Here is a 27485-nt window from a genome sequence, read left to right on the forward strand (position 1 = left end):
AAGGAAAGGAAAGGAAAGGAAAGGAAAGGAAAGGAAAGGAAAGGAAAGGAAAGGAAAGGAAAGGAAAGGAAAGGAAAGGAAAGGAAAGGAAAGGAAAGGAAAGGAAAGGAAAGGAAAGGAAAGGAAAGGAAAGGAAAGGAAAGGAAAGGAAAGGAAAGGAAAGGAAAGGAAAGGAAAGGAAAGGAAAGGAAAAAAAAAGAAGAAAGGACTCTTTTATGCAGAAACAAACATTCCAGCCTGACCCGATGAAGAATGTTCACCAGTGGGACTGTAAGTAAGCTGATAGTCCCAAAGTTTAAAACAATTTATCCATTTTAACTAAGGAAACCATTGCTGGGACAAAGAAAATACCTCCTGGGCTTCCAAATGTGGATAGGTTTAACCCTGAGACACTAAAGCTCACAATCCCTACATGTAGCTTGGAAGTCAATAGCACATGACTAGAATTCAAGAGACTTGTTAGTGTCACTAAATTTCTGGGCAATCTTAAACAAGCATACTAATTCTGTGGACTTCAGTTTCCTTAAGCCTTAAAATGAGTGTTAGACTAGTTATACTCAAAGAACTCTCTAAAGTTCCAGGGTTTCACAGTCATGCTGAGAAGGGCAGGGGAGTCACCTTCTAGTGCATGTCTAGACTTGCTTTTACTGACCTTGTCAAGAAAGAAGAGAATCTTGTTTGACCAGACACATAAAAGATCCACTTACTGAGTTTGGGCTGGTCCATGTAGGAAAGAAGGAAGTGGAAACAAGCCCATTACATTACCTAATGCAAGCAATGAAGTATTTCTTGTCAAACCATTGGCTGACTCTTCTCTAAAGATAATTCTAGAAAACTACCACTGCATGAATCTCCCTTTAACACTCCCCTGGATACAGTGTTGAAGGAAGAGAGGCTACTTTAAGGACTGCAACAACAGTTATTCACTCAACAAGACTGCAATAAAGAGCCTATAGTGCAGAGAGCATAACACATTGACTTGTAAAGGGGTAAGGCCACCTTTTCCTCATCCTCCCCACCTTTCATTCTTCAACCTGGGGCATGCTTTTGCATACTTACATGCACATACATCAATATAATCATCTCTTGAATTCGTATATTATTTTAAATTGTAAGGCACTTGTACATCTATTAGGAGATACAGCAGGGTAAAATGGAGAAGCCATTGGATGGAGCCAAGAAAATATGGGTTGAAATCCTGCCTCAGATATCTAGTGACTGTATGATTTTGGGGAAGCCACACATAACCTCTGTGCCTCAATTTCCTCATATATAAAATGAGATAGGACTTGATAATCTCAAAAGTCCCTGCCAGCTTTAGAACTATGATCCTATGATCTCATATAATTATTGTGACATCCTGCTCACAGAAACATTAGTATTCTCACTTTACAGCAGTGTGATATACTAGAAAGAACACTGGATTACAAATCAGGAGACCAGGGTCCAAGTTCTATCTCTGGAATTCACTTTGTATGAGTATAAGCAACTCACTAATGTCTCTGAGCCAGTTTCCTCACCTACAGAAATGGAGGCTATCATAGCTATAACTATATTGTAACTCAGGGTTATTGTAAGAAACCTATTTTGTGAATTCTTAAGAGAGTAAGAGAGGAAGGAAGGAAGGAAGGAAGGAAGGAAGGAAGGAAGGAAGGAAGGGAAGGAGGGAGGGAGGGAGGGAAGAAGGAAGGAAGGACAGACTTATTAAATGTCTACTGTGTTGGGGTTGCTAGGTGGCACAGTGAATAGAGTACCAGCCCTGGAGTCAGGAGGACCTGAGTTCAAATCCAGTCTCAGACACTTAACCCTTACTAGCTTTGTGACATTGGGCAAGTCACTTATCCCCAAATGCCCCTACGAAAAGAAAAAAAAAATGTCTACTGTGTGAGAGGTACTGTACGAAGTGCTTTATAAATATAATTTCACTTGATCCTAGGAACAACCCTGAAGTGAGATAGGTGCCTTTGTTATCTCCATTTTACAATTGATGAAATGGAGTCATAGGGTGACTTTCCCAGAGTCAACTATTAAGTGTCTGAGGTTATATTTGAACTCAGGTCTTCCTGACTCTAGACCCAGTGCTCTATGTACTGTGCCACCTAGTAACGTATATGAATGTGAATTATTATGGCACATAAAGTAACTGAGGCTTTGAGAGGCTAAATGATTTTGCCCCAAACCACTTAATAGCAGGGCAGGACGAGTGTCAAGGTCTCTTGACTCTAGGGCTATCGTGCATTCCAATACACCATGCTCCCTCTCTCTCCACAGTTAATTTGGATCCTAAACAATAAAACTGCCCAGCTTTATTTGGCAACAGAATCAACTCATTTTCAGAAGCTCCATAAATGTCTTCCTTCTTGTTATTTGCATTGTTATTGTTTTAGTTATGGTTTTTAATAGTATCATCATCATTCAATCAGGAGATTTTATGGGACTTGCATCTGGATGGAAGTTGTTCTGGCTGAGGTTGTAGTTGCATAAGGCCACATGGGGAATATGTTAGTGACCACCATTATGCACCAAGAGGAAATGCCAGAACTGAAGAAGGAGAAGAAGAGAAACATATGGAAACCTTGGCTTCCAGCAGATGATAGGAATCTGCCATGAATCCACCAACCATGACTCAGTTTCTACAAGGTGGCCCCTTTAGAGCCACCCAATTTTAAACAGGGATGGCTCATGTCATTTCTTATAATAACTAATTCAATTATACCACTATATACCCTGATAGGAGATGTTGGACAAGATTCACAGCAACTCAGAGACTGTTTTGTGTCTGGTCCTATGTCTTTTACTGTGTAAATAAAGCTCTTCTATCTTGAAGCCTTGTGAGATTAAAGGCTTATAAGAGGATCTTATGGATGGTATTGGGGGAGTAACAGATGATCAGATTCTAAAATTGTACTTAGGGTCAATGAACCAAAAAAGTGAGAGATCCCTAAAATATATCTGGGGTCTTTTTATCAGAAAGAAAATTTTGAAGACTATAGAACTTTTGTCTTCATTTCATAGCTATGATGATTGAGAAAGATAGTGATTTGCCCAATGTCACATAGGTAATAAAAATTGAAGCAAGGATTTAAATCTAGGTTTCCAGATGTCATAGAAGTGTTTTTTTTCTATTTTCCCATGATGTCTTGCCAATGGCAATTAAGCTGATAGTGATAGTGTGTTCCTTTTACCAGCAGAAACCATAGAAATAATCCAGGACTCTGTTAAGAACTCACTGACAGAGATTCTCATTATCTGTCAATCTTTTACCCTCTACCTTCAGAAAAGCTAAGAGAACCAAAATGGCTATATACACAATGTAAAGGTAAATTAAAACAGAACTAAAAGTCAATCGAGACCAACTATAACAGAAAATGACAAAATTATACTATCAAAGTACATATCCTTCCTGTTTGGTAACAACTGGTAAACAACAAAAGTAGAAAGTGATTTTTGCTCAACTGTTTTCATGTAATATTCCTAGAAAAGGGTGGGGGTGAAATTTAGAGGAAATGTCTTTTTCTTTTTTTTTTTTTGGTTTTGTTGGTTTGGGGAGGGTAGTTGGGGTTGTGACTTGTCCAAGGTCATACAGCTAGTAAGTTTGATTTGAACTCAGGTCTTCCTGTCTCCAGGGCCAGTGCTCTATTCACCTAGAGCCACAACCTAGCCACCCCAAAATGTCTTTTTCTTAACCAAAATAAAATATATCAACAATTTCAAAAATTGAAGAGTGGGAAGACAAAAGAAATATACTGAAGTTATTTATTAAATACACAAATATTTAATAAGTACTATGCCCACTTCTGTGCTAGATATTGGGGTATACAGAAAAAACCAAGGTATAAGAACACAATTTCTACCCTTAAGGAGTTTAGAGCCTAGTTTTGGAAAAAGGATTCACAGATATGCAAATTACTATTCAAGGTCTTATGGGAGTTCTCAAAAAATTAAAAAAGTAATACCCAATTGGAAATCCCCTCAGTTTATCCAGCATGGGTGCCTACACTACAATAAAGGCAAATAAGAGACATTGACCTGGAAGCATTTTTCTATTAACCTTACCTTCCTTTTGGTCTTTTGTGAATTTGTCATCTGGCTGAGTGCCACCTGTAAGATTAGAATGACCAGGCCACTTTATCTTTAATCATCAGAAGTCACAGTTATTCTTAACTGCCAGGAAGAAGCAGAAGCAGTATTCATCTTCCTGTTTAAGGGCTTAGGGCAAGAAGGCTTCTTGCCAAAACTCCTACATATTCCTGGAAACAATCTTTCTGTCTTTCCCTCTTTTCCAGGAAGCAGGACTTTAGCAGAACCACTTAAAAAATCATTCTATGAAGCATTTATTAAATGCTTATTGTATGCCAAACCCAGTGCATCATGAGATAGATTTGGTTGAAGAATAATGGGGATGGATGATTGAGCTTTCCTACAATTATGAATGCAATCAGTTTTCAATTGTGCATGCTAATGAACAAATGCAGTAGTATAAATATTCCAAAATAATAGAAAAAAAATAAAGGTCCTTGGCTTTCAAATGTCTTTTGATTTTTAATGGAATGTCTATACCTTCTTTACTATGTTTGACCCCTGTTTGAACATACAATAAAACCTCACTTCTTTGGCATTCTGAAATGTTCAACCTTACAGGTATTTTCTAAATAACTAAAGTTATTTATTTCCAATGTATTGACTGGCCTTTGGATTTAGTTTCATAACATCTCTTGTATATGCTCCCTTCTCTCATCTGCATGCCCTCAACACCAAAAGCCTTGACTATTGCAATAGCTTGCTTGTTGGTCTCCCCAGTCCAAGTATGTCCCAACTCCAGTCCATTTTCCATTCAGCTAGCTATCAGTGATTTTCCTAAAGCATGGGTCTGGCCATGTTACCCTCATATTCAATAAACTCCTGTGGTTCCCTGACTCCTCCAGAATAAAAAATGAAATCCTCTGTTTAGCATTCAAAGCCTTTAATTACTTGAACATTTCACATTCGTTTCTAGTCTTCTTACACCATACACCCCACATATATGCATACTCTTTAATCTAGTGATACTGATCTCTTTGCTGTTCTTTGAACAAGACATTCTACTTCCCAACTCTGGCCACGTTCTCTGGATTTCTCCCATGCCTTAAATTCTCCTCTTCCTTATTTCTACCTCCTGAGTTATTTCAAGTACAAACAAAAATCCCACTTTTTATAGAAAACTTTTCCCCATCTCTAGGGCCCTTTCTTTATTGATGATTTCCAATTTGTCTTATGTACACTTTATTTATACATAGTTGTTTTCATGTTGTCTCCCTGATTTGATGCTGGGTTCTTTGAGAGAAAGGACTTTCTTTGTATCCTCAGTGCTAACATAGTGCCTGGCATATAATAGGACTTAATAAATGTTTATTGGCTGAATGAAGTTCACTCATTTAAGTGACAAGGGTTTAAGTTAATAATTTTAAATGAATAATTTTCTTAGTGGATTATTTTTTCTGTCTTTTGTATAGAGTAGATAAATTAAATGAATTTGTGGTACTCAGTGCTTATAATATATTTTCTGTTACTCTTGTGCTTTTAATGTTCAAATATAGAATTTTTTATTTGCACAACTCATAATGTGATGGGCTAGGCCTATCATCAGCAATTTACTCAAACATTACCCTAATAATGATATTCCATAACCATTGCCTAATAGCAATAGTCCAAAAGAACAGTAAAAACCATACAAAAATAGGCAAAGTTAGATGTTGGAAAGAAGCAATCATTTTCTCCAGAGGAACCAAGAATACTGAAATCTAAGGTACTCTATTGGTGCCATTCACCTGGCAGTTGCTAGACTATCTGATACCTATCCTTCAATCCCAACTGATCCAAAGCTGTCTTGTCTAAGCTGATAGTTATCCTAGAATCTAGGGATAACTTAGAATGAATCTGTGATTAGGACCATCTGAGATATCTCATTAAGTATACATTATACGATACCATAAGTAGTAGTCTTTAAGTACTACATGAGAGTTTCAATACCAGTGAAAGATCAATGACATTTCAATGAAAAATGAAAACAGCATTACAGATTGGAGAGGGTACTGAATCTTAGCTAGATTTGAGTCCTGCCCTAAATACTTAGTAGTTCTATGATCCTGAGAAAGTTATTAAACTCTATGATCATTAGTTTTCTCATATGTAAAATGAAGGAGTTGGAGCTTATGGTCTCTAACACCTATTCCAAATCTAAAACTATGCTTAGTATCATTGTTTCATTGTCATAGTTCAAGCTTGTCAGAACTATATCTAAAATGACAATTTATAAACTAGGATGAAGGCCAAAGGAGTTCTCTTAGGAGGAAAATGTATGAGCTGCAGTGCAAAGACTTTGTGGCATCTGTTAGCCCATTCAAACAGTTTTTGCTTCTTTCCAATTTCATAATCAAGGAACATTACCAAATAAGGGGAAGTATTACATTATTTAAATAAGTCCCTATTTCTGAAAACTCATCAACCATTAGGGATATTATCCAGAAGGGTGATGGAAACAAAAAAAAAACTAGTTTAAATAACTTTATTAGGGAGAATCCACAAGTAAAATTTATCTTATGCTGTTTAGTTTACATTATGTAACATTAATTACTTATATTATATTGTTAGAGGTAGAAGGGTCATTACAGATTAGTCCACTTCTTTCATTTGCCATATGAGGAAATTAAGAATCAAAAATCAAAGTGATTTGCATAAGATTATACAACAAATAAGTGCTAAGATCAAGTCTAGAACCCAGGTCTCCTGACTTCTAGTCCAGTGTCCTTTACACTATACCATCTTAGTTCCCCATAGGAGTAATTGAGATCTGAGTCTTCTGTAAGGTTTTATCTCTAAAGAAGGAACTCTAAATATTTTAAATTAAGAATTATTTGTTTAAAGATAATTTCTGCCCAGGGGATATCACAGACTGTTCACATCAAGGACAGTGTTACAGGAAAACCTTGTCATCCATCCTTTTAGATTTACAAACCCACTGATACATAAAAATAATATGACCCACCTACTTATGGGGAAACAGATGCATATATGTATGTATGTATGTATGTATGTGTGTATATTTATATATTTCCCCTAGAACATATAGTCTAGGGACTTAGGGAAAAATAACTAATGGTGTGGAGCCACAGGACTTTAGGTCTAGGGAACTGAGGAATTAAATCTGCATAAGGTTATGGCATATCATTTTTCACTCTAAATGTAAGCATTATCACTTATTACCATGTCAGAATGCAGGCACACAAGCAAGTAATAACTGCAGGTTTCTGAGCCACTGAACAGCTATGGTAATGATGCCTTGTATTTACATATTCTCTCTCTCTCTCTCTCTCTCTCTCTCTCTCTCTCTCTCTCTCTCTTTCTTTCTCTCTCTCCCTCTCTCTTATTCACTCGCTCTGTGTATGTGTCTATCTGCCCATCTCTCCCCCAGCTTTTTACCAGTTTTTAAAATATCAAATAAAAATTCACTTAAATCATTGCATATAATTGGAGAGGAGAGATGTCCCTTTCTTCACTCTGTGTTGGCAATAGCCTCCCACTCCCAGTGAAGTAAAGATTGTACATCATAGCAGAGAAACTGTTGTGAGTACACCACAACAACACTAACTTCCCAAATGGTAAACTCTCCTTCCTCTGAACTAACAGTATTTTTGTTACCTCTGGCATTCACTTAACAACTAATATTATCATGTACCACATTCTAAAACTTTATGTTATTCTCTTGGCACAATGTAATTTAACTTTCCATTTTGAATCATAAAATCTTGATATTGAAAGAGGTTTTAGGATCATTTTATCCCACTTTCTCATTTTACAAAGAAGAAAATTGTGGCCAAAAGAGAAAAGATGGCATGCTAAAATGGGTCAGTGATGTATTTATGTTGTATCTCCCAACTAGATTGCAAGCTCTTTAAGGGCAGGGACTGTGTTTAATTAATGTTTATATACTCCCCAGTCTCAAGCAAAATGGTCCTCATTTGGCAAATGTTTGTTGATTGTTTGATAATGCTTGATATTTTGAAATGTAAGAAATACTAGTGAAAGGCAAATGGCCTGGGCTAAGGTTCCAGATAATAACTATGTGACCTTTGGTAGATTGCTTAGACTCTAATGCTTTCCTCCTCTATAAAATGAGGAGTTTGAATTAAATGGTTTCGAAGATGCTTCCCTTAATGGGAGGCAGCCTGGTATAGTGGATAGAGAGTTATCTTCATTATAGAAAGACTTAGGTTCTGCCTTTAACATACACTGGCTGTGTGATACCAGGTAAGTAACAACCTCTCAGCCCTCTTGGTAACTCCCTAGTAGTATAAGTTGCAGAGAAAATGCCAATTGGTAAAAAAAATTCTTACTAGACTCTATATACCAACAAAATTGCAGATTCAATTCAAAAAATGGAGGGGGAAGAATAGCTTGCATTTTTAATATTCAAAAAGTTTTTTAGATCATGTTGCTTCTTACCAACACAACTTTTCAATGTACTCTAGAAAGGGCTGTGTACAATATGCTAACCTCACCCTAACTGATGCCTTAAGTCCAATGTCTGAGTGGATAATTCTTTTTTTTTCTTTTTGGAGGGCAATTGGGGTTAACTTGCCAAGGTCACATGGCTAGTGTGTGTATGTGTGTGTGTGTGTGTGTGTGTGTGTGTGTGTGTGTTAAGTGTCTGAGGCCAGATCTGAACTCAGGTCCTCCTGACTCAGGGGCCGGTGCTCTACTCACTGCACAACCCAGCCACCCCAACGAGGGAATAATTCTTTTAGTCATTAGGACAGTTAGTAGAAATTCTACATATAGTTGATTAGGAAATTGTGGAGAATTGTTTAGTTTTCCATACATTCACTTGTTAGCACTGTTTCAAAGAGAAACTTCAGCACCTTGGCCAGCAGATATTGCAAGAGAGGAATACAATCATTGATTTAGGCGCTGTCACAGCAGATAGAACAAAGTCTTACTGCAGGTATTTAAGGTGGAACTTCTAAAAAGTATGGTAGTTTTTAATCATCCTCACCCCAGTGTATACCTTTGGGAAATATGTAATATTCACTGGTTGTGAGGAATACCCAAGTGAGTCTCTAAGGTTTGGAAAAAGCGAAACAATCATTTGAGCATATTTTTGTGACTTTTCCAGTGTGTTAACCCTCAAGAAAGCAGAGGGGAGAGTAAAGACAGACTTATTCCTGGGCATTTCATATTATGCAGCAATACTCGTTACTAACCCAACATAATGAGGTGGCAAATGTGTAATGACAGGCCTTTCAAAGATAGCTTTGGCTGCATTTCTGATACAGCAATTGTCCTGAGACTACCCCCTTGAGCCAACTCAATTCAACTCAAATGTTTATTAAGCACCTACTCCATACAAGCACTATGCCAGCAACAGAGTTCCTGCCCTGTAGGAACTAATATTCTGTTGCCCACCACTCCCCCAGTCATTTTAGAACAGAGTAGTTCTTCACCTTTTTGTGACATAGAGCTCCTTGGAAGTCTCATAATTCCTACAAGTTCCCTTCTCAAAACAATGTAGTTTTTAAAATTCATAACTGAAGGGAATATTCAATTTCAGTTAGAGGTTTGTGAAAATAAAGACATTGTTTTATCTTCAAAGTTCACAGACCTCCTAAAATCAATCTATTTCATAGGCTCACAGAACAAGCTGGGAAATTCTGACTTCCAAAGTAATCTAAAACTGATTCATGTCATAATGGCTGCCCCTCCAATACTACAAGTTTCAGTAGCTCTGCTTCAAGTTTTGAAAATACTAATGCAATCATGATTGACATTTATATAGCATTTTAAAGTTTTCAAAGCACTTTATAAACATTATATCTCAGTTGACAAAACAACCAAAGCAGGCACTATCTCTATTATTATCATCATTTTATAGATGGGAAAACAGAGGCTTGAAAAGATTTTTTCCTGGTCCCACAGTTAATAAATTCTAAAGTTGGGATTTGAGGATTTCCAATACCTTACCCACTACGCTACCTCTAGTATGACAAGCCATCCTTAAAGAAACTTCCTTGCCTAATGTGACCTAAATTTTAAAATCACAATGATAATTTTTCTTTTAAATCATATTGTAATTTCTGATTAAGTTTCCTAGCCCACTCCCACATTATGACCCAATGAGTCTTCCTTTATAATAAAAAGAGTTGAATAAAAGTAGCCTATACCATGATATCTGATTGTAGCATACTGACATACTCCATGACTACAGTCCCTCCAAGCAGAAGAACATGTATTTCATTTTCTTTTCACTGAGGTCAAGATTGTGTAGCCTATATTTTATTTTTTTAAAAACAGCTTTATAGTTATGCAAAAGATCAGGTTAAACTAGTAATTGTATTTAGGAAATTAGGAGGGATTGCCTGAGAACACCAATTCATTTGATTAAGGAAGTAAACCTCTTGCTGAAAAGTAAACAACAGTTTAAGGAAAGAGTTTTGGTCATTTATATATACCTTCATCATAAGGAATGCAACTGCAACTATGCTAAGACTATGACCAACAATCATCAACTATGATCAGCTCCAAAGCAGAATCATAGAATATCAGAATTAGAAAAATTCAACAAAGAGAATGAGTTGGGAGTGGTCTTACATGTAGCAGGAGACCCAGGAAAGGGCAGTGTAATCTATCAAAGGTCAAAAGAGAAGAGACTGACTAGAAAGATGGAAGGCAACAGTGTCAAAAGCTGTAGAAAGGGATAAAAACTAAGGAAAGGCCATAAGATTTTGTTATTACAATATCATTAGGGGAAATTAGAAAATTATTGGCAACCCTGGACAAAGCAATTTCAATAAAGTAGGTAGCTCAGTAGAGAGAGCACTAGGCTTCAGATATTTACTAGCTGTGTGACCTTGGGTAAGTTAATTTATCTCTGTCTGCCTAATTTCTTCATCTTTAAAATAAGCGTAATAACAAGGATCAAATGAGATGATAATTGAAAAACATTTAGCACGGTGACTGGCACATAGTAAGCACTATATCAATATTAGTATTACTACTATGATCATCATAGGAAGCCATATTTCCAGGCACTAAGAAGTGAATGGGAGGTGAGGAAATGGAGACAATGAGTATAAATTACTCTTTGTAGAAGTCTGTCTGGGAAGAGACATTATTTTTGGTTATGGATACTTAAAAGTTAACTATCTGCCCAAGGCAGGGAAATATTAACAAAGGTAAATTCAAATTAAGTAGTTTATACCTTATGGCAGAACCCTGAAAAGAAAGAGGGGCTAATTTGGGGTGGTGGAGGCATAGATTGACACTAATTGGCCTTTTGAGAAAAAAGAAAGCAAGAATAGCCATGAAAAGAGAATGCTAAAATGCTGGGAAGTCAGAGGGAGGTTGTTTTTTAGAATAGCCAATGCTAAGAAAAGCAGCCAATTAGCAATTGGTGGTTATAGAGATATTCAGAACCATACAGCTGGTCAACGAGAAAGACAATGGTCAAGCCCTTACAAGTAATCTAATTCTCCTTAGGTATAATCATGGAGGCTAAAATAACATGCATACATACACACACACACATCACTACCACCACTCAAATATGAAGAAGAAAACTTAAAAAAGAGAGTAGAGTCTACCTACATATACCCATACACACATTAAGAACAAACTATCTCAAGATGAAAAGAGAAGAAAGGAGGGGGACTGCTGTAATAAAAGAACCTTTTACATCATGACCAGGTTCAATAAATTTGCGACCTACTTTATTATCTGGAAATTTGAAACTATGTATATTAGATTTATATACTTAATTAATGAATTGGCAACCATTTATAATTTACTATGTACCAAGCACTTTATTATATATTGGGGCTACAAAGAATTATGAATTTATCTATTTAATAAAATTTATGCCAAAAGGAGAGGAGGAATCTTGGGTTTTCCTTAAGCTGTTACTCTACAAGTTAATATCATTAACACTGAAGCCTGTAACCACTGGCGATTCTTAAGCAAGTGCTATATGACAGAGAAGCAATGTGGCATGATAGAAAGAATGTTAAACTTGGAGTCAGGAAAGACTGGGGTTCACATCTTGCCTTTGATACTAGTTCTTTTTTACCATAGGCAAATCAATCAATCTGAGCCTCAGTTTCCTCATTTGTAAAATAAGGATTATAGTAGCACCTACTACACAGAGCTGTTTTGAGAATTAAATTAAATAACATCTGTAAAGTATTATATAAATGCCAACTATTACATTTATTATTATTGCTATAATGGAAAACTTGGTAAATAATGATGTTCCAGGGGCAGCCAGGTAGCGCAGTGAGTAAGAGCACCAGCCCCAGAGTCAGGATGACCTGGGATCAAATTCAGGCTCAGACACTTAGCACCCACCCAGAAACACCTGGCCGTGTAACCTTGAGTAAGTTACTTAACCCCAATTGCTTTTAAAAATATAATAGTGATGATGCTCCCTGATATAGACCAGGAAGACAAAGGCAGGGTATGATGGGATCTGTTTGGAAGAATTGTGCTTGAGTGGTTCTTTGTGAGCTTCTATTCTATAATTCCCAAGAGCATTTTCATCAAAGTTCCATTCTATCTCAGCTGCTTTGGATGTACTTGAACTCCCAACACATGCGCATTTAATTTGTTTTTAAATTACCTTCAAACAAACACATTGGTATTGCACTCATGTCCTATAACCCAAAACCCATTCCCTCAAATTGTTTGTAATGAGAAAGAAACATGAATACAAGAAAACATGAATAAGCCCTTTTCTGGGAGATGTGTGTGTGTGTGTATGAGTCTGTGTGTATGAGAGAGAGAGAAAGAGAGAGAGAGAGAGAGAGAGTGAGAGAGAGAGAGAGAGAGAGAGAGAGAGAGAGAGAGAGAGAGAGAGAGAGAAGGAGGGAGGGAGGGAGAAGGTATGGGAAAAAGGAAGAGAGGGGAAGGGAGAGAAGAAGGGGAGAGGAAGTATGCATGGAAGACCTTTTCAACAGATTCCTGCCAAATGGCCTTCCTACACAAGATGTAAAAGCAATTGTGAATGCATAAAGACTAGAGATCAATAAGATACATGTTTCTAGCATCTCTTTGAAACCTCTGTTTCTGCCTCCCTCCTGCCCACAGTTATTCAAGCATTTAGACAACCAAGTCAACTTTGGACTTGAGGTGGATTCCCTTCCTATTCACTACTCCCCCAGTGCTAAAGGGCTAGAGGAAAGCCATTTGGGAAATCACTTTTCTAAATGTTTCCAGAGTTTTCAAAATATGATCTTTTCCCTCTGGGGAAGTCATAACATGGTATGACAAAGAACATCGATGCCTATACAGGGTCCATGTTTGCTGTGTAGGACAAGAGCAGCAATGATGTGGGGGTGGTGGGGTCATTTTCCCATTAAGAAGGACTCAGGGAAAGCTGGAAGTCAGGGTCTAGCCACACCTAGCTGAGCTTCAAAACACACAGACACACAGCCATCAGACAACAAATACATCAAATTGGAATCTCTCTGTCAAGCTCAAAACACTATTGTTTATCTGGTTCAAAATAGTTGAATCCTGAAGCCCAGACCTTGCCTCCCACCGGCCCTACCCTACCACCAACGTAACTTTGATCCAACCTCCTTCTGAAATACTGGTATGTCATCAGACTCATTTAGCTTCAGAAACCCCAGCTCCCTAATTCAATTTTTGCCTCAAATGTTATCTTGTGGCCCTTTTAGTTCTTTGTCCTGTATTGCCACCCCACCTGAAACCTTTCCCATGCCTTACGATTCAGGGGTAGTTTTGTTAGCAACACGAGGCCCCAAACTTACTGATTAAAGCTGAAGGGAAGGGTGTCATCTATCTTATCATATGCTCCAGGCAAGTGCTACCACCCCAAATACAGGGGAAAAGCTAGCTATCATGATAGTGCAATAACAGTAGATAGAATACTGACCTCGGATTTAGAAGAGCTACGTTCAAATCCTGCCTCCAGTGCTTACAAGCTGTTTAATCATATAAGTGCCTAATGCATTATTGACTGATCCTTTATAGTTTGAGCCTCAGGTTCTTCCCTTATGTTGCTCCTGAAAGATGTTACATTATTTTAAAAACCCCAAGGAAACATCTAGAACAATCATTCTTTTTTGTGAGGCAATTGGGTTTAGGTGACTTACCCAGGGCCACATAGTGTCAAGTGTCACATGTCTGGTCTGAGGCCAGATTTGAACTTAAGTCCTCCTGATTCCAGGACCTGTTCTCTATCTGCTGCATCACCTAGCTGACCCTAGATCAAAAATTCTCTAAAAACATTCCTCTAGCTGAAGGGTTCCCAACTTTTTTTTTAATTATGGATACTTTTGGCAGCCTTATGTAGCCTATGGGCTCCTCAAAATAATTTTTAAATGCATAAAATAAAATTCATAGTGTTACAAAGGAAATTAATTACATTGAAATATAATTCTCAAAATTATTTAAAAACTTGTTTTAAAAAACAAGCTCACTTACCATAAAACCGTATAGAAAGAACTAGAAAAAGAAATATTTAAAATAACTACAGAAAACATATGCATATGTACATATCTACCAAGAAGTACCCAGGACCTATATGAATCCAATTATAAAATACTCTTTTAGAAATAAAGACTGGTATAAATAATTGGGGAAGTATTCATTGCTCATAGACAGGTTTAACCCAAAATGACAATGCTATCCTAAATTAACACTTATTCAGTGCAGTACTGATCAAATTATCAAGGATTATTTTATAGCTCGAATTAGGGAAAAATAACCAAATTCATGTGGAAGAAGAAAAGGTCAAGAAATCTCAAGAGTAATAATGAAAAATATATTGGAAGGAGGAGGGATCTAGCATTACCAGATCTCAAACTATCTTACAAATCAGTAATCGTTAAAATGATTTTATATTGATTTAAATAGAAAGAGAGGCCAATCAGCGGAACCTATTAAAAACACAACATATCAAGCAAACACACTCACATAGTGTTCAATAAAGCCAACTACTTCAGTTATTGGGGGAAGTATTCACTTTTTGACAAAAAACACAGAAAGCAATTGGCAGAAATTGGCTATGATGAAGCATCTTACTCTAAATGCCAGGATAAATTCCAAATGTATTCATGACTTAGACATAAAAGGTATAAAAAATTAGGGAAGAAACTACCTTTCAAATTTATGAATGGGGGAGGAGTTAAAAACTAAATAAAACTATAGAGAGAATCACTGAGATAAAATTTAACATTATGATTATTTAAAACTGAATAAGTTTTGCACAAACAAATCTAATACAGTCAAAATAAGAAAAATAGGCAACTGGGGGAAATATTTGCAGTTAATTTCTTTGATTGAAGGTCTCATATCCAAGATATATAAGGATCTTACTCAAATTTATAAGAATAAAACTCATTCCTCAAATGATAAATAGTCAAAGGGTATGTACAGACAGTTCAAAAGGGAAGATACCTGAAGTATCAATAGCCATATGAAAAAATTCTATCCTAATAATTATAGAAATGAAAATTAAAACAACTCCGAAGCATCAGCCCATAGCCATAACATCGCCAAAGATGACAAAAGAAGAAAATTACAAATATTGGGGTGGTTAGTGCTACAGGAAAAGAGACACACTTTTGTACTACAGTTGGAGTTGTAAATTGGTCTAGCCATTCTGGAAAGCAATTTGGGACTAGGCCCAAAAAGTTACTAAATTGTGTGTATGCTTTGACCTAACTACACTAGTACTCCTAGGCCTATGCCCCAAAGAGAGTGAAGAGAGAGGAAAATCATGTAGAGGCTCAAAGCTCTGTCTGTAGAAGCTCAAAACCAGAAACTAAAGGAGTACCCACCGATTAAGGAAGAGTTAAACAAATTATGGTACATAGATGTAGTGGAATATTATAAATAGACAATTTCTGAGGAAACTGAGATCTCTATGAACTAATGAAGAAAGAGCTAAGATGAGAAGAACTAAGAGAATACCACATTATAGAGAAAACAACTTTGAAATTCTTTTGAACTCTTGGCCACAGACAATGTGGAATTTTGCTTTGCCAGATTATTCATATTGGTTACAAAGGATTTTGGGGGGGGGGATTTCATTATTCCATTTGAAGAAGGAGAGCAAGAAGTAAAGATCATCAATGCTTGTGAAAATACATTACTTTTAAACATGTTCATGGACTCCAGGTGAATACCCCCTTCTCTAGCCCTTCATCACTCATGTTCAATGGGGGACAAAAGGAAGAATGGAAATCTTCCTAAAGTCCCAAGTTGAACTGTTTCCCCAAAATGTTTAGATAGCAACAGATAGGAGAGAAGAGGAATGGGAGTAAATTAGAGATGATGACAATACCTACCTCACATGGTTACCAAGGGGATCGAATGAGATCATGTACATAAAATGTTCTGTGAACTTTAAAGTGCTACATAGACATGAACCATAATTATCTAGCTTACTTACCCCTCAGCAGTGGTGATTAAAATTGTAGACCCAGAAAACCACATTGCAGCAGGAGATGGGCTCTCTGACACATGCAAATGATTAAACAGGGTGGAGCAAAAGGCGATCCCCAATTGAGACAGGGGAAGCAGAGTCTGAGTTGGGCAGATGAAAAGTGTAAACCAAAAAGACATGGTGTTGGGGGCGGGTAGTGCAGTGAATAAAGCACTGGCTCTGGAGTCAGGAGGACCTGAGTTCAAATGCAGCCTCAGACACTTAACACAAAAATTAGCAGTGTGACCTTGGGCAATTCACTTAATCCCAATTGCCCTCCAAAAAGAAAAAAAGACAGGATGAGTTGCTTTAAAGGCAGTTTACATAATGCCAGAATTTGCAGGCTTAAATAAATGGGAAAACCTGCTGGCAGGTAATGATTTAGGCCAAATATTCTACACAATAAAAGGAAACCCAACAGAAAAGAGTCATGAAGATTTATTCATTCGTCTAGCTCAACCTTTCTTTCTAAAGCTTTTGTCCTTTTATGAAAGTTGTTGGCATTGCCCACTCCCACCACAACCCCCAATACACAGACATCAAAGTGCATGAATAGGGCATGTTGAATCATTCATGCCAATCAGAACATGGCCTCCATATCACTTCTGAGTCATCCTGACCCCATTATGCCTATGTATTTATTCTTCTTTTCTTAGAACTTTAGAATCTTCTGCAATGATTACTCTGATAGGTGATGTTTTGCACCATTTTACCCATAACCAGGTCTCCATGTCCTCTCTCTCCTTCAAAGCCATCTCCATACCATGTTGCCAAGTACATACCCAATACCCCTTTCCAGTTTCCCCATATGTGTTTTCAGGGCAGAAATGTTGTCTTGCTTACCTGTATTTCTGTTCCCAGCCCCTAGCATAGTGCCTGATATATGGAAAGTGCTCAATAAATTCATTCTTTATCTAGTACTTTCTCCCAGAATATCTTTTCAAGGACAAAAGTCATAATTTAGAGGAACAGCTTTGGTGGGAGTTTTCTACCAGTTTCAATACATACAAATTGTACCATGGCCTTCGGATCCCTTCTTCTTCCAACTCCCTAGGAAAGGAAAGAGATTCTATGCATTCTGTGGGTGAAGGGTGCCCTCAATGATATTTTTCCTGCCGAACTGTAATTAGTGGAGGTTATTGATTACTCCACAAATATAGTTCAAGTTCAAAGTAAGCCCATCTGTAGGACAGAGCAGTTATATTATTAGTCTGTGAGAAGCCTATAATAAGTCTACCCTCTCTGTGTCCAATATATACTGTATGTCTTAAGCTTTGTTTTTATGATTAGATTTCTAATTCTTAGGGACCAGTCTCCCCTAGCTTCTAGACCTCTCCCCTTCTGAGATAAAGCAGGTACATACCACTTTCTACAGTTCTTTTCTTGTTAATCCCCCTTAGAAATACCCTGCAACACTGTCTCTAGAGGAATAAATCAGGAGAATTAGTACTGGAAGGAAACTAAGGGGCTATTTATTCTACCCCTCTAATTTTAGAGATAAAAGCAGCAAGTTCTAGAGAGGTTCAGTGACTTGCCCAAAGTTACACAGGCAGTAGTAAATGGTAGAGATGGCCACTCACAACCACGATCCTAACTCTAAGGCCAATATCTATTCCCACTGTCCCATGCTGTCTCCTGGGGCCAGACTTATTGGCATTCATTCCTGGCCATGATGTTGTCAGCAAACTCATATTTATAGTGATAGATTTGTGGTATACATTGCTTTCTCTTTCTTATTAATTCAAATAACATTTGTTGGTTTACTATCCATCCAAAACAAAGGCCAGGGGTAGGAGGAGAAGGATCTTACCACTCCCTTCCCATCATTGACCTGGGAATCATTGCACATGCCAGACTGTCTGATAGGGAATCAGTACAGTGGTACTCTGCTGGGGCAGGGACCCTTTGGAGACTGACCAGTAACTAACTGTTGTTAACCTTGTGAAGTATAAGAGGAAATCCTCATCCATTCCCCATGTTAAAGTAGACTCTGCTGCATCACAGATTCCTTATGTGATGACATTTTGAAATTGAAGATCATTTCCTCATCTGTTGGATAATGGGACCCAAGATAATTAAACCCAAGAGATGAGTCCTATGGATACTATAATTCAATCCCCACTCATTCCTTCCACAAGATCATGGTTTCTGACCATTCAATTTTTCTGTGCAGTGAATGAAAGCCAATGGACAAGCCAGGTGTCGATAAATGATATATAAAATGAGACAACCTCTCCTATGGCTAACCATGTTTCCTCTTATATATTACTCAAAGATTGCCAGTGGTAAAAAAAAAATTCTCACTTAGTGTTGTATTCAAACTACTTTTTCTCATGTTAACCAGGGATTTGAGTTCTAGGTTGTAAGGTGGTTGTTTTTTTCCTTGAAAATTTTTTCCCTCTGGACTCTCAGAATTAACTTTTTAAGCTTGTTGTTCTAATGCCAGAATTGAGGGCAGGACAGGGAAAACAGAAATCTCTGAAGTCATCAAACCAGGCAGGGTTTGAGATTAATAAAGCACTTTGCATTGCTCTTCCAGATGATCGTCTTTTAAAATCTTAAGTAAGAGGCATATTGTACTTCCTATAAGAGTCCTCTTTGTCCCTTCCCATTTTGAGTGCTTACAAGCTTTCCTGCATTTTATAATCAAATCAAAATCCTTCATTTCCTGTAGCCTAGAGCTACCTTACAGGCAATATCCCCCAAGATGATAAAATTCACATATTTGCATTTGAATCATGAATTTTAAACTTTTTAGCAGAAAAGTTCAAAGAAGCAATGTGAACTTTTTTATTGTTGTTGTTTTGTTGTTATACTTGAAAAATGGACACATTAAATCTGACTCGAGTTAGCTGACATCATTCCATGTTTACTTGGAGAATCAACCTCTAGGCTATTTTTGTTGTTGTTCAATTGTGTCTAACTCTTTGTGGACCCATTTGGAGTTTTCTTGGCAAAGATATTGGAGAGGTTCCCCATTTCCTTCTCTAGCTCATTTACAAATAAAGAAACTGAGGCAAATAGGGTTAAGTGATTTACCCAGGGTCAAACAACCAGTAAGTATCAGAATCCAAATTTGAACTCAAGAAGATGAGTCTTCCTGACTTCAGGCTCAGCTGCCCCCAGGCTAGTTTAGTAGCATATAAAGCACTTTGATTCCTCTTATTCTTAACTTGATATGTTTTTGAAGAGCCAAGTTTAGGAATTACACAACCCCTGATGTAGGTATCACTTACTTTTTATTCTTAGAGGGTAATAGAAACATTTTTAACCTTTTAAAGACTTTATGGACACTCTATTTTTTTCATATCTATTGTCACCCACCAACTGACCTCCCCAGAAATAGAAGCCTTTCCTTATAACAAATGTGTGTAGTCAAACAACATAAAACAAGATATTGACCCTTTCCAAGAAAGCATGATGACTAGTTCTATATCTCTAACCCATTATCTCTCTGATAGGAGGTGAAAGATACATTTCATCATCAGTCTTTCAAAGTTATGATCAGTTACTGCTTTAGTCTAAGTTCTGATGTTTTTCAGAGATGTTTTACCCTTGCACTATTATGGGCATCAGATAAATTGTTGTCCTGCTACTGTTCACTTCAAATAATATAAATCCAGTGATCTTGCTACTGGGTGCATAACCAAAGGAAGGAAAAGACAGAATGTAAGGCTGCATATAGACCAGAATATTCATTGCAGCATGTTTTATGGTAGCAAAAAAAATATATCAGCATTGTTATGCTGAACAAACTGTGATATATGAATTAATGAAATGTTATTTGTTCTTCATGAAATGATGAATATAAGGAATGTAAAGAAGCATGAAAAGACTAGACCTCTGCTTTAGTCAAAGTTCTGAAGTCTTTCAGGGGTGTTTACCATCATATTATTATGGCCATCAGGTACATCATTCTCCTGGGTCTGCTTACTTCCAGTAATATGGATTAACACTGGGAATAATCACCAAGAAGGGAAAAGGCAAAAAAAAGGTCAAGTGTACAAGAAAATATTTGTAGCTGCATTTTGTGTGTTAACAAAGAACTATAAACAAAGCAGATACTCATCAATTTAGGAATGGCTAAACAAATTGTGGTATTTGACTATAATGGAGTATAACTGAGTTATAATAAATAATAATTATGAATTCAGAGAACCTCAGGAACTCTCCAGTATATAAATGCTCAACTGGATACATGATCTAATTGGCATGGGTGTTTCCTCCAGTGATATAGCTCATAACCTATCCATGTGGGATCAAATGAAATAATATTCATACAAGACACTTTAGCAGAGTCCCTAGTACATGGTGGGTGTTACATACATGCTTATTTCCTTTCTACTGCTCTCTTCATCCCATATCTGCCCATCCTTGGTGATTCTTGTCCATATGAGGGTCTTCCTTATTTTCTCTTAATCTCATGAGGATGGCATGTATATATACATACATGTATATGTGCATACATGTATGTTCTCATACATAACACATACACATATATTAATATATAATAGCATTTATACAGCATTTTATGTGCTTTCTCAATTGATCCTCATACAACCCTATGAGTTTTATGTTGTTCAGTCATTTCAGTCACGCCCAACTCTTCATGACCACATTTGGGGTTTTCTTGAAAAAAAGATACTGGAGTAGTTTGCCATTTCCTTCTCCAGCTCATTTTACAGATAAGGAAACTGAGGCAAATAGGGTTAAGTGATTTGCCCAAGGTCACATAGCTACTAAGTATCTGAGGCCAGATTTGAACTCAGGTCTTCCTGACTCCAGGTTCCATGTTCTATTCACTGCAATACCTAGCTGCCCCAACCTGTGAGAGAGGCGATATTATCATCACTATCATTTTATGGAAGAGGTAATTGAAGCAGAGATTTAGAGACTTGTCCTGGGGCACACAGCTAGTAGTTGTCTGAGGCCAGATTTGAACTCAGGAAGAGGAGATTTCCTGACTCAAGGCCTGGAGCTCTAACCCTTGTATCACCTAGCTACCCCAGAGCACCTTTACCAAGTTCTTTATAGAGTTTCTCTGCTTTTCATTCCTACACTAGCAAATGATGCATAAGTTGTGATTATTTTAATGGTGATCTTTTGCAAACATATAATCAGCTCTACAATATGACATGACCAAATGTCCCATAAAAGTGCATTTCTTATTCTTTTTGAATACATCGCAAAACAAACTCCACCAATTCCTTCATTCATCTTTCTAAGAAACTGTGTGACATTTTTCCATTTAACTGAAATTTCCTTCTCTTAAAGCAAAAATTTCACAAGATGAAATTTAATCATCCCTGCAGTGTGTCCATACATTGATCACTAGAAAGGATCTCACAGAATATCAACAATGCAGTTAAAATTTATAAATGGTCTGAACAGAGGTGGGGAACCTGTAGCCTCGGGGTCACATGTGGCCCTCTTGGTCCTCAAGTGTGTCCCAGTTTAGATTTAGTCATAGGGCCACACTTGAGGACCTAAAGGGTCATGTGTGGCCTCAAGGTCACAGTTCCCCGCCCCAAGACCTCTGCAATTTTTAACACCCTCTTCCTCCTTTTCTACCACTCTGTTGCCCTCCATGCAGAAGCAAAAATAATCATTCAAGACTGAGAGCCATTATGTACTTTTTTCGTTTGTTTCATGAGTTGCTATGTACAAAGAATTCATGAACAAGTGATCAGCCTCTCCATCCTTAACGAGACAGTTCTTTGGAAGGTCAACTTATTCCATTGCTAAGATCATAAGCAAAGTCTTTCCACCACATTAGAACCTGAAAGAGCACATGTCTTTGCTGACATTATCTTCAAGAACTCCTGGTCAACTTCACTCACTGCTAATGTCATGGAACAGAACTTCATGGAGAAAACTACCCAATATTGAATTAAATCTTCCAAATATTTTTCAGAAGCAAATCCTAATCCCCCAAACTAAGTCTTCCTATTAAGTGTTCATCTTCCAACAAGTACCACTTAGTGTGGCCTCAGGATTGTGGAGTTGCAAAAGAAACATCTCTTATTCCCTCCCTCAGAGGAGCTCCCAGAGCAGTCTGAGAGACAAGACCAATGTGGAGAACTGGCTACAGACTCACATTCAACTCTGCAGGTTCAAGCTTTGTTTTCTAGCAAACTCTATTGTAGTGAGTTAAATCTTCAAAATGAAGGCTCTAGTAAGCATCTGCTTTGTCAAAGCATTTCAGGAATTGGCATTTAAATTAAAATCAAGTGCTATCCAAGCTAACTTCAATCTGAAGGAGTGGAGTGGCTCTCATTGTAGATGAAATACTTCGAGCAGCCAAAGGTAGGCTACTATTATAAAATGCAACAGATTGTCAACAGAATATCATCTGTTTATTCAGAAACATTGATTAAACACCTACTATATTCAAGGACTTTGGTGGATACAAATAAATAAATAAGTCATGGTTCTAGACTTTAAGAAGCTCACAGTAAAGTAGGATAAAGTCAATACACAGATATATTAAATAGAATATACATAGAGAAAAATAGTATAGAAGCCCTTGAACATATGTGGAGAGTAGTTCGATTTGCCTGAGTGCCAAGAAAATCATAGTCACATGGTTTGCATCCCTCTCTTCAAGGTCACAGATCACCAAATGATCACAGGATTAGAAAAAGAGAATGCAAATGGTTCAGTGCATATTCACCACCACTACTAAAGGAATAACATAAAGCAGTTTTTCTGCTGATGGCAGATGAATTTCATCATCTTTGAATTTCTAACCTTTATCTTGCATGGATCTTCTCTAGTATACTTTCTCATCTAGGCTCATTGTACAGCATTATTCATTTTCCACTATGCTGGTGCCAAATTTCTCTTTTCCTTTCTTATATTATCAGCCTACAAATTAATTGTTAGGGTTTGTGGGGTTTTTTAATACGAATATAGCAATACACACATAAGCAGCTGCAATAGTGATTCTAGGGAGGCGGAGCCAAGATGGCTGAGTAGAAGCACGACCTTCCCGCGGCTCCAGCTTCCACCCTCCCCAATCCATGTAAAAAAAGGGGACTCTAAACAAACTTTGGAGCTGCAGAACCCACAAAATGACACAGAGAAGCTAACCTCCAGTTGAGTACAGCCCGGCAGGCCGGCAGGAATCCAGCGTAGTGCTCTGCGAGCCGAGGCTTTAGCCCCAAGCCGGGCCTGACCAGCCGCCTGCCAGAGGGACTCCAGATCAGCAGCAGCTGTGGCCATTTCCAGATTTATCAACACATAGATGCGAAGAACAAGGTGAGAGGCCAGTGCAGTCTGGATTTTGGGACCCAGTAAGTGGGAGTGCATGGCTTCTACCCCCGGGGCGAGAAACCGCTGAGACACCGGCACAGCCAGCCAGCGCCTCAGGGTGGCTTCAGCTCCTGGCCTGCAGAGTGTAGGGGGACCAAGCACCAGTCTGAGGGGTAATCGCACTTGCTTTAACCTGCTTGGATCTGGATTGCAGTCTAGGGTGGAGGTCCTGTGGCGTGTATCCAGCTTGCCAGAGCGTGTGGAGACCTCAGAGAGGGCACCCATCTAATACCTCCGGCAGCTGAGAAAACCCCAGCGTTTGGGACGAAAGCTCCCCTGTCTGGTGGCAGAGTCCTACTGTGGCAAAAGGCCCAAAAGTCAAATAATTGAGTGGCAAAATGAGCAGGCAAAGGAAGCAAAGCAGACAGAAGATTCCAACGTTACACTCCTATTTTGGGGACAAGAAGGAGCAAGGCATGGAACAGGAGGAAAACAGTGAGGTCAGAACTCCTGCACCAAAAGCTTCAAAGGAAAATACAAGCTGGTTATAGGCCATAGAGGAACTTAAGAAGCAGATAAGAGAAGTGGAGGAAAAATTGGGAAGAGAAATGAGAACAATGCAAGAAAATTATGAAATGAGAGTCAACAGCCTGACTGAAGAAAATAATACCTTAAAAAACAGACTCACTCAAATGGCAAAGGAGGCTCAAAAAAGCAATGAGGAGAAGAATGCCTTAAAAAGTCGAATTTGCCAGATGGAAAAAGAATCTCAAAAGCTCACTGAGGAGAATCACTGCTTCAGAATTAGATTGGAGCAAATGGAAGCTAATGACTTTATGAGAAATCAAGATGCTGTTAAACAGATCCAAACAAATGAAAGAATAGAAGGCAATGTGAAATATCTCATGGGAAAAACCACTGACCTGCAAAATAGATCCAGGAGAGGTAACTTAAAAATTATTGGACTACCTGAAAGCCATGACCAAAGTAAGAACCTAGAAAGCATCCTCCAGGAAGTTCTCCAAGAAAACTGCCCTGATGTTTTAGTACCAGAGGAGAAAAAAGAGGTTGAAAGAATCCACGATCACCTCCTGAAAAAGATCCCAAAAAGAAAACTCCTAGGAATATTATAGCCATGTTCTGGAATTCCCAGATTAAGGAGAGAATATTACAAGCAGCCAGGAAGAAACAATTTGAATATTGTGGAAACACAATCAGAATAACCCAGGATCTGGCAGCTTCTACACTGAGGGATCGAAGGGCTTGGAATGTGATATTCCGGAGGTCAAGGGAGCAGGGACTAAAACCAAGAGTCACCTACCCAGCAAAACTGAGTATCATGTTTCATGGGAAAATACGGTCATTCAATGGAATACAGGACTTTCAAGCATTCTTGCTCAAAAAACCAGAGTTGAATAGAAAATTTGACATTCAGATACAAGAAGCAAGAGAAGCATGAGAAGGTAAACAGGGAAAAGAAATCATAAGGAGCTTATCAAAGTTGAACTGTTAACCTTCCTACATGGAAAAAAAATAATTGTATTTTATGAAACTTTTCTCAGTAGTTGAAGGGATTAGAAATATATATATATGTCTATATATGAGGGCATATGGGCATATGAATACATATGTGAAAGTGTGTATATATGTTTACAGGTATACATAGATAGAAGGCACAGGACCAATTTAACAGGAAGGGGTGATGCTTAAAAGGTGAAATTAAGAGGTGAGAGGAATATAATGAGAGGAGATGAGGAGGGACAGATTGGGGCAAACTATCTCATACAGAAGAGGCAAGGGAAAATGGTTACAATGGAGGGGAAGAATAGGAAAGCAAAAGGGAATGGGTCAACCTTATTCCCATTGAATCTGGCTTGAGGAGGGAGTGAAATACACACTAAATAGGGGATCTCACCCTCCAGGAGAATAGGGGGGGAAGGGGATGAGAGAGGGGATGATGGAAGGGAGGGCTGGCTGGGGGGGGAGGGAAGTTGGAAGCACCCACTTTTGAAAAGGGACAGGATCAAAGTAGAGAATAGAACAAATGGGAGGTCGGATAGGAGGGATGGAAATATAGTCAGTCTTTTACAATATATCTACTATGTTATTGTTTTGCATTAGCCGCACATGTACAACCTATACTGAACTGCTTGTCTTCCCAGTGGGGGTGGGTGGCAGGGGGGGGAAGGGAATGAATCTTGAATTGAAAGTTTTAAAGTCAAATATTCAAATATATATATGTGTGTGTATGTGTATATATATATATATATATATATATATATATACTATTATTAATACCATCTTACATGTAATTAAGAAATAAGATATACAGGCACTGAGGCATAGAGATCCAATGGAAAAGTCGAAATGGGTATGGGAGAAAATATGGGAGAGAGCAGATTGGAGGTGGGGATATCCTGTGGGACTGCTGTTTTGGGGGGATGGGTGGGGGGAAAACGGGGAGAAAATTTGTAACTCAAAATCTGGAGGAAACGAATGATGTAAATCAAAAGTTAATAAAGCATTTTTAAAAAATAGTGATTCTAAACATCATGCAGCTAGCTCTTTTCCACTTGCTAATCTTTAGGGAGCAAGCCAAACACAGCAGGAACCAGCCTTCTGGCCCTGCTGCAGCTTAGATGGCTTATTATTCCACCAGGGGTCTGTTCTTCAGAGCTAAAGGGTTTCCTATAAGATCATGCAGGGGAAAAGAGGGACAGGTGTTAAAACATTCCCACCTTGTTATATATGTGTGCTCAAGTATTTTGTTCCTTTTAAGTTCCTGTAGTCATGTACTATCATGACTTTAGAGTAGAACTTGGCCAGAGTATTTTTTGTAGTAATAAAATATTGGCATTTTATTCTCCTTTTTCTTTGTCTTTTTAACTCAACCCAATGGGTCCCAGAAATATCAATTGAGTTTTTCCCATTGCCAAGCCTCCACACATCCTTACCCTATTCAATGTGCTTCCATATAACTGACAGTATCGCCGGCAACTCTCTACTCCTCTTTTTAGCAGCATCAGTAAGTTACAGACTTGGACAAAACGTTACAGAAACTAGCAAACAAAGGTGATGCAATGGAGAAAGAATGTACCGTTGTCCTTAAATTGATTTAACAAAGTACGTACCAGGGCCTTCAACTTAAAGAGCAAATTCTATACAATAATGTTTGCTGGAAAACAAGACATGAAACCATGGAGAGGAATGCAGCTGAGACCCATTCTGTTTGTTAACTTTGCTTTCTATACAACACTCAGAGTTTTCTCTAGGGCCCATGATTACATACAGAAAGAACAGGATAGGGCATCCACGTAGCACAGCAAGTAAGAGCACTGGCTCCAGTGTCGGGATGACCTGGGGATAGAATCCTGGGCTCAGACACTTAGCACCCACCCAGAAACACCTGACCATGTAACCTTGAACAAGTTACTTAACCCCAATTGCTTAAAAAAAAAGAAAGAAAGAACAGGATACATAGATTCTAGACCTCGAATTATCATTAAAAAGTTGCGGCCTTGGACAAGTCACAGTAATCTTTCTGAGCCTCAGTTTCCACATACGTAAAATGAAAGTATTAGACAAAAGCTCTCTAAGATCTCTTCCTCCTCTAGCCTTCTATTTTCTTTCTGAAAGAGAATTGGGTATAAATGGTTGATAATATGAGATTTAGTAAAGTTCCCCAGAGAACATACAATACCTAAAGTGATTTCATCTGAATTACCTAAAATGATTTGGAGCAAATGGCAAC

General features: G+C 38.0%; 1 long non-coding RNA gene across 1 annotated transcript in view; it reads left to right on the forward strand.

The window, feature by feature from the left end:
- LOC138168648 (uncharacterized) overlaps positions 1-27485 on the forward strand; it is a 33122-nt gene that overhangs the window by 1933 nt on the left and 3704 nt on the right. The window lies entirely within an intron of this gene.

The sequence above is a fragment of the Petaurus breviceps genome, unplaced genomic scaffold, assembly GCF_028583685.1.
Source record: "Petaurus breviceps papuanus isolate PSGF00001 unplaced genomic scaffold, PetGlider_PUasm1.0 37, whole genome shotgun sequence".
Lineage (NCBI taxonomy): Eukaryota > Metazoa > Chordata > Mammalia > Diprotodontia > Petauridae > Petaurus > Petaurus breviceps.